General features: G+C 35.9%; 1 non-coding gene across 1 annotated transcript; it reads right to left on the bottom strand.

The window, feature by feature from the left end:
- Positions 1 to 554: 554 nt before the first annotated feature.
- LOC111820425 (U6 spliceosomal RNA) lies at positions 555 to 661 on the bottom strand. Its single transcript, XR_002823970.1, has one exon. It is a non-coding gene; the product is annotated as a U6 spliceosomal RNA (small nuclear RNA).
- Between the last annotated feature and the right edge of the window lie 8,155 nt (positions 662 to 8,816).

The following is an 8,816-nucleotide window of genomic DNA, read 5'->3' as shown; positions in this document are numbered from 1 at the left end:
CCTTCTTTCTAATTAAATGTATCTAAGTAAAAGTTAAAAAGGAAATAAAAGTAATTATAAACTCATTACTTAGGAACTCTGAAATCATGTGTAATGTTCACAGCTCTAGCCTCTAACAGTGCTTTAGAAACTGTGTTCACCTTCAGCTGCAGCACAGATAAGAGAAAGACTCTAGACAATTATTCTTGTGCTAGCCATAATGCCATAAACTCAAGAAAGCAATTCCTAAATCAAGTAGATGAGAATGATGCAGCCTGGACTCTCCTAAATGTCTTATTAGATTTCTCAAAGTAATATGCACATGGCAAAAATAAAACAAAAAATCAGATAGTCCAGGGGGTGTGTAATGGAAAGCAGTCTTCTCCACTCCTCTACCCTAGTCCCTCCCCCAGAAGCAACTTTTTTTTGTTTTTTCTAATTCTACTCTTCTCTGAATAATTTGCTTCTACCTCTTTTATCATTTTAGATGCTATCTACTCTTTCCCTCTCTTAAAGATCTGGATTTACCTCCATCCCCCTCCCCTCTCTCTTACTCCTCCTAGCGCTTAGTTTTTTTTAATACAGACAACTTCACAAGTTTTTATGTCATCCTTGTGCAGGGGCCATGCTAATCTTCTCTGTATCTTCCCAATCTTAGTAACTGTGATGTGGAAGTGAGCACCAGTACTTACAGTTACATTGTATTTAAATCTTTTGTTGATTACATTTTAAACTTTAAATGGTGTAATTAAAAATTTATTTCTTGTACCATTGACTTTAGATAGTATCTCTGTGAGGACAGTTGATATGAAGAAAACCAACAGCCTGAAAGATAATGTTAAGATACCAGAATAACTGACCTGCAGAAAACAGAAATAGTTTTGGGAATAGAACATTTTTTTAAAAGGCTCCACTGCAGACCCTTGGTGTTAATACTCTGAGCTGCTGCTGCCTGCATTTTGGTTCATCTACAGATATGTCTCCATCCACTTTTTAAACTTTGTTTAAACAGACAGAAAATGTCACAAATCAAAAGATTCAGCTCAATAAAGTATCAGAAAGTAAACATTCTTGTAACTGCCACTCCAGTCAAGAAAGAGCATTGCCAGAACCCTAGAAGCAACCCCCCATACACCTTCCCATCACTATCACTCTGTCCTACCTCCCCAAGGGTAAACGCTGTCATGAGTTTTATTGTGAAAACTTCCTTGACTTACTTTATAGTTTTACCACTTAAGCATGTATCTCTGAACATTATGTAAAGTTCCTCCTTGGGAACTTTATAAAAATGAAATTATGTAGTAAATAATTTTTTGTAGTCTTGCCTCTTTCAATGTTGTATTTGTGGGATTCATCTCTGATGTGGCATGCAAATGTGGTTCATTCATTTTCATGACTTGTGTAGTATTCCAGTATATAAATGTGCCATAATTGATTTAGCTATTCTACTTTTGATGGGCAAATTTGAGTAATTTCCAATTTGGAGCTATTTTGGAAATCTGCACCTGTCTCTTGGTGTATATTTGCATGCTTTTCTGTTGGCTATACCTACAATTAGATTTGCCGGGTCATAAGCTATACTTATCTTCAACTTCAGTAGATAATGCCAAACTGTTTTCCAAAGTGGTTATACCAATTTACAATTCCACCAGTGGTGTAAGAGAGGTCACATTGTTCTGCATTTTCACTAACACTTGCTATTATCAGTCTTCTTCATATGTGTACTCTGGTGGGTATGGTGTAGACTCCAATTGTGGTTATAAGCTTACATTGTTGTTGTTATTAGGTCCTGTCGAGTTGGTTCCAACTCATAGTGACCCTATGTACAACAGAACAAAAGACTGCTGGTTCTGCGCCATTCTCACAATCATTGTTATGCTTGAGCCCATCATTGCAGCCACTGTCAATCAGTCTCATTGACGGTCTTCCTCTTTGTTCTTCTTCAGGGACTGTTCCCTCCTGATAACATGCCTAAAGTACATGAGACAAAGTCTCACCATCCTCACTTTTTAAAGAGTATCCTGGCAGTACTTCTTCCAAGATAGACTTGTTCGTTCTTCTGGGAGTCCGTGGTATATTCAACATTCTTCACCAACACCATAATTTAAAGGCATCAATTCTTCTTTGGTCTTCCTTATTCATTGTCCAGCTTTCGCATGTGTATGAGGTGACCAAAAATACCATGGCTTGGGTTAAGCACACCTTAGTCCTCAAAGTGAGGACTAAACACAAAGTGCTTTTTAACACTTTAAAGAGGTCTTTTGCAGCAGATTTGCCCAATGCAATACATCGTTTGATTTCTTGACTGCTGCTTCTATGGGCATTGACTGTGGATCCAAGTAAAATGAAATCCTTGATAACGTCATCTTTTCTCCATTTATCATGATTTGCTCATTGGTCCAGTCGTGAGGACTTTTGATTTCTTTATGTCGAGGTGTAATGCATATTAAAGGCTGTAATCATTGATCTTCATTAGTAAGTGCTTCAAGTCCTCTTCATTTTCAGCAAGCAGGGTTGTGTCATCTGCATATCACAAATTGTTAACAAGTCTGATACCTCCTTCTTCATATAGCCCCGCAGCTCAGATTATTTGCTCAGCATACAGATTGAATAAGTATGGTGAAAGGATACAACCCTGATGCACACCTTTCTTGATTTTAAACCATGCAGTATCTCCTTGCTCTGTTTGAACGACTGCCTCTTAATCTATGTACAGGTTCCTCATGAGCACAATTAAGTGTTCTAGAAATCCCATTCTTAACAATGTTATCCATAATTTGTTATGATCCACACAGTCAAATGCCTTTGCGTAGTCAGTAAAACACAAGTAAACATCTTTTTCGTATTCTCTGCTTTCAACCAAGATCCATCCAACATCAGCAATGGTATCTGTCATTCCACGTCCTCTTCTGAATCCAGCTTGAATTTCTGGCAGTTCCCTGCCAATGTACTGCTGCAACAGCTTTTGAATGATCTTCAGCAAAATTTTAGCTTACATATCCCTGATTAATAATGTTACTGAGTACATTTTTATGTGTTTATTGGAAATTTTGGATATCTTTTATGACATGTTCATTTTTAATTGGATTAATTCTTTTTTTTTCTTTGATTTGAAGAAAAGTACTAGGTAGTCTTTGTTAGGTTTATGTGTTACAAATGTCTTCTCCCACTAGGTAGCTTGCTCTTTCATTCTCTTAAGTGGCTTTTGATTCTTTTAAAAAAGTTGTTATTTTAACATAGTATAATTTGTCAGTCTTACTCTGGTGGCACAATGGTTAAACACTCAGCTGCTAACCCAAAGGTTGGCAGCTTGAACCCACCCAACAGCTCCACAGGAGAAAGGCCTGGCAATAAGCTCCCATTACACAGCCTAGAAAACCCTATGGGGGCAGTAATACTCTGTCACATGAGGTCGCTAGGAGTCGAAATTGACTAGACAGCCCTTAACAACAACAATCCTTTATAACTAGTGCTTTTTTTGTTGCCTGTTTGAGAAATATTTTCCTACCCAAAGTTATTAAAATATTTGGCTGTAGAATCTTCTAAAGTGTTATTGTTTTGCCTTTCACATTTAGATCTAGAACCCACCCAGAATTGATTTTGTGAATGCTGTGCAGTAGGGGCCAACTTTTTATGTTTTCTATATGAATATTCAACTCTCCAGCCCCATTTAATGAAAAGACCATCCTCCTCTTACTGCTCTAAAATGCTAGCCTTTACATAAATCAATTATTCATTGGTCTAGTTCCAGATTCTCTTTTCTGTTCCATTGATTTGTTTGTTTGTCCTTTTCTTAAGTACTGTATCTTTATACTAGATGTTGGTATATGACAGAGCAAGTCCTCCAATACTATTTTTCTTTTTTTCAAGAAAACCTTGGTTAATCTAGGTCCTTTCCATATGCATATTTTGGAATTAAACAACCAAGTTCTTAAAAAAAAAACAAAAAAATGTTGGGATGTTGTTAAAATTACCTTGAATCTATAAATCAATTTGGAAGAAACTGAATCTTTCCAATATTGAATTTTTCAATCCATGAATATGGTATAGCCCTCAATTTATTTAATTAGTCTTTTTTTTCCAATAATGACTTATAGTTGTATGTGAAAAGTTTCGCACATATTTTGTTAGTTTTAGTCCTATATACCATATATAACTTTATGGTATTTAAATTTTTATTTTCTATTTTTTGCTGTTATATGGAAATGTGATTGATTTTTTGCATTTTGAGGTCTAGCAGCTTTGCTAAATTTACTCATTATCATTAGCTCATCTACAAATAACTATAGATTTATTTCTTCCTTTTTAATCTTTATGCTTTTTGTTTCTTATCTTATGCCTGTACCAGTTAACTATAGTTGCATTGCAAACCACTCCAAAACTCAGTGGCTTTAAAAAACCAACCACATCTTTTGTAAAAATAGAATAACAAACATAACAACAAATGCACAAATAGAAGAAGAGTCTAATCTCCAAATTTTATAGAAAACATCAACGCTCAACAACAAAAAGACAAACAACCTAATTATAAAATGGACAAAGGACATGAACAGAGCCTTTGCCAAAGAAGATATCTAAGCAGCCAACAAACACATGAAAAGCTGCTCATGATCATTACCCATTAGAGAGATACAAATCAAAACTGCAATGAGATGCCATCTCACCCCAACTAAAATGTCACTGATTAAAAAAACCGATAACAACAAATGTTGGTGAGGTTGTGGTGAGGTAGGACTGTAAATGATACAACCACTATGGAAAATGGCATGGCACTTCCTCAAAAAACTAGAAGTAGATCTACTCTCCAAACCAGCAATCCCACTCCTAGGGATATACCCTAGAGACCTTTTGATTAGTAGCTGGGCTCTTAACCACTATGCCACCAGGGCTCCTTTGATTGATTAGCTATTACTTCTTTCCTAATTTTTTTTTTCACTAGAGAAAATACCCCGCAAGGTATTTTCATAAGCATGCTATGCTAATTTTTTTACAGCAACATGTGAAAAAGAATTGGCAAGCAGTACTTATGAAAATATCTTGCAGGGGGAGGGCACAGCTGGCAAACAAACATAGAAAGCATGCATTATTTGCGTAAAAATACAGTAGTCTAAGAAAACAAATTTTTGGTTTGTTAATCCTTTTTATCACTTATTTGTTTCCTATTTCATTAACTTTTGCTCCTGTCCTAATAGTGTCCTTCCTTTGACTGTCTTTAGTTTAATTTGCTGTTATTTTTCTATCTTCTTGTGATTTTAAGCCTCCCTTTCTAATATATACATTTAAGGCTATAAATTTCCCCCTAAGTGTGGCATTAGCTGTAAGCCACAATGCTTTTATTATCATTTAGTTCAAAATGTTTTCGAATATCCATTATGATTCTTATTTTGACCCATGAGGTTTTTAGAAGTTTATTTATTATTTCTAAACATAGGGATTTTTCTCTTTGTGTTATTGAGTTATAGCTTAATTGTATTATGGTCAGAAAACAAATTCAGTATGATTTCAAGCCTTTGAAATCTGTTGATAGTTTATGGTCTAGCATATTATACATGTTTATAAATATTCTATAAGTACTTAAAAATTATATATATTTTACAGTCCTGTCACTTGTCCATCAGGTCAAGTTTATTGTCAAATCTTCTCCATACTTACTGACTTTTTACTGCTTTTTCTATCAGTTATTGAGAGAAGTATGAGAAAATCTCATACTACAATTACGAATTTGCCTATGTCTCCTTTTAGCTTTGCCGATTTTCTCTTTATGTATTTTAAAGCTATATCATTAGATGCATACAAACATTTTTTATCATTCTTTTGTTGGTCACCCAAGAAATTACAATATGCATCCTTGACTTATCAAAATCTAATGTTACTTGGTACTTTTACCCTCTTCCTGAACAATTCAAAGAATTTAGGACATGATATATATCCCTCCTTGATTGTACTCCCATTATTGTGGTATATTTTAATTTTGTATATACTTTATATCCCCCACAAAACATTATTATTAACGTTTTCATTGCTCTTCATTCCTTCCCATATCTCTGATCTTCTATCCTGGGATCTGTTTCCTTTTTCCTAAAGAACAGCCTTTAGTGTTTCCTTTAGTGTGGATCTGCTGGTGATGAATTCTGTATGTTTTTGTTTAACTGAAAATGTCTTTATTTTACCTTCATTCTTGGAGAATATTGTTGCTGGATGTAGAATTCTGCATTGGCAGCTATCTTCCTTCAGCACTCTAAAGATAGCATTTCATTTTCTTCTGGTTTTCATGGTTTCTGTTGAAAAGCCAGCTTTAAGTCAAATTGTTACTACTTTGAAGGTACTCTGCCTTTTTTTTTTCCCTCTGACTACTTTTAAAGTTTTTCTTTGGTTTTTCAGCAGTTTTACTATGATGTGGTTCTCATTCACCTTTTCTTACTCCCTTAGTTATTTTTTATTGCAAGCTGGAAATTATATTTGCAAGCTTGTTTGTAAAGAAAATTTAAAGTCCAGGATAATATTCTCTTCCTATGTAATGTTTGCTGGAGACATGAGTAAATCAGGATCACTGTCATTAAATTTTGGAAACTGAACTGCAATCCTTTTAAAATCAGCCTATGTCTGGTTGACCCTACCTCCGAGTAGAGCTCTTTACAGTCCCAATTCAAAGTGTATGTGTGTTGGGGGCTGCAGAGGAAGAATCCAATTTTTGTCCCCTTAATCTCACACTGTTCACCTTCACAACTTCTTAATTGTGTCTTCTGGAATTGGCAACTGCCTCCCAGGAAAAAACTGCCCCAAATGCTGAGCTCTCCCCTCTGAATTTCTGTCTTCTCCTAGATTTTGGTTCAATATTTTTTTACTCTTTGGTTAGTTCACCAATGACTTCGATCCGGTGTATTTTATGTTTTGTCCTGATGTGGTCTCGGGGAAGGTAGTTTGAACTAACTAGTCCTTTATTACTAGAATCAGGTGTCATCTTTCATCCATTTTTTTCATCTTAACAAAAATATGTTGAAAGCTCTAATCCCTCCTCCCTTGGTGATTCCCACTTCCATTCTTATCACTACTTTGAGTTTATGTTCTTTAGTTCTTTTTGGCTGCCATTTAAATTAGGTCTCAGGAAATAGTGAAGACAAATGTGTGCGTGCTATATCTGCCTACAAGGACCTGCTTAAAACTATTTTAAAATAAATAATTTACAAATATGAGTACTTAAACTATTATTATTATTATTTTAGAAACAGCTTTACTGAGATATGATTCACATACCATACAATTCATCCATTTAAAGTGTACAATGAAATGTTGTTAGGTGTGCCACTAAGTAGATTTCGTCTCACAGAGACCCCCATGTGACAGAGTAGAATTGCCCCCATAGGGTTTTCTGGACTGTAATCTTTACAGGAGCACAATTAAATGTACTTGTGAGCTATTATTAAGAATAAATTATTTGTTCCACGCCTCACAACTAGTCTCCAGTTACCAAACTAAACTCATTGCTGTCAAGTCTGTTCCAACTCATGGAAACTCATAGCAACCCTATAGGACAGAGTAGAGCTACCCCATAGGGTTTCCAAGGTATGGCTGGTGGATTTGAACTGCCAACCTTTTGGTTAGCAGCCATGCTCTTAACCACTGTGCCACCAGGGCTCCAGTCTCCAGATACTACTGTTTTAAAGTACTATTGTTGAGCTGATCTAGGAGCTTAAAACACAGAAGGGTAGATGTGACACGTGCATGGATATTAACAGTAGAAAACGGCAGAGTAAGTAAGATCAGAGGAGGGAGCATAAAGAAATGTTTCACATGAAAGAGTCAATATTTAACCTGAATCTTGAACAGTAGGTAAAGCAGAGGTGAGCATAGATAGACCAACTTGCAGTCCATAAAATGGGACACCAATGCTGCTGCTAGCCCTTGGTGTGGATTAGAAAAATGTGTTCTCCCCCTATACCAGGCACCTTTGTGCACCTGCACAACCAAAAGTGGTGGCCTAGATCCAAATACCAACAACATTCTTAAAGAGGTGGGAAAACTAATCATTAACTTTCTATGGAAAGGGAAGAAGCCCCGGATAAGTACAGCTCTACTGAAGAAGAATAAAGTAGGAGAACTCACACTACCTGACTTCAGAACCTACTATACAGCTATGGTAGTCAAAACAGCCTGGTACTGGTACATCGACAGAAACACCGACCAATGGAACAGAATTGAGAACCCAGATGTAAATCCATCCACCTATGGTCACCTGATCTTCAACAAGGGCCCAAAGTCCACCAAATGGGGAAAAGATAGTCTTTTTAACAAATGGTGCTGGCAAAATTGGATGTCCATCTGCAAAAAAACGAAAGAGGACCCATAACTCACACCATACACAAAAACTAATTCAATTTGGATCAAAGACCTAAATATAAAGCCAAAAACTATAAAATTCATAGAAGAAAAAATAGGATCAACGCCAGAGGCCCTAATGCATGGCATTAACAGGATACAAACCATAACCAACAACACACAAACCCCAGAAGATAAGCTAGATTATTGGGCTCTTCTAAAAATGAGACACTTATGCTCATCAAAAGACTTCACCAAAAGAGTAAAAAGAGAACCTACAGACTGGGAAAAAAAATTTGGACATCACAAGTCAGACAAAGGTCTAATCTCTAAAATCTATAAGAAAATCCAACCCATCTACAACAAAAAGACAAAGAATCCAATTTAAAAATGGGCAAAGGAAATGAACAGACACTTCACCAGAGAAGACATTCAAGTGGCCAACAGACACATGAGGAAATGCTCACAATCACTAGCCATTAGAGAAATGCAAATTAAAACCACAATGAGATACCATCTCA

This window comes from Trichechus manatus, unplaced genomic scaffold (assembly GCF_000243295.1).
Source record: "Trichechus manatus latirostris isolate Lorelei unplaced genomic scaffold, TriManLat1.0 scaffold00037, whole genome shotgun sequence".
NCBI lineage: Eukaryota > Metazoa > Chordata > Mammalia > Sirenia > Trichechidae > Trichechus > Trichechus manatus.
The sequence above is the reverse complement of the archived record's forward strand: the minus strand, read 5'-3'. Positions and strand labels throughout refer to the sequence as shown.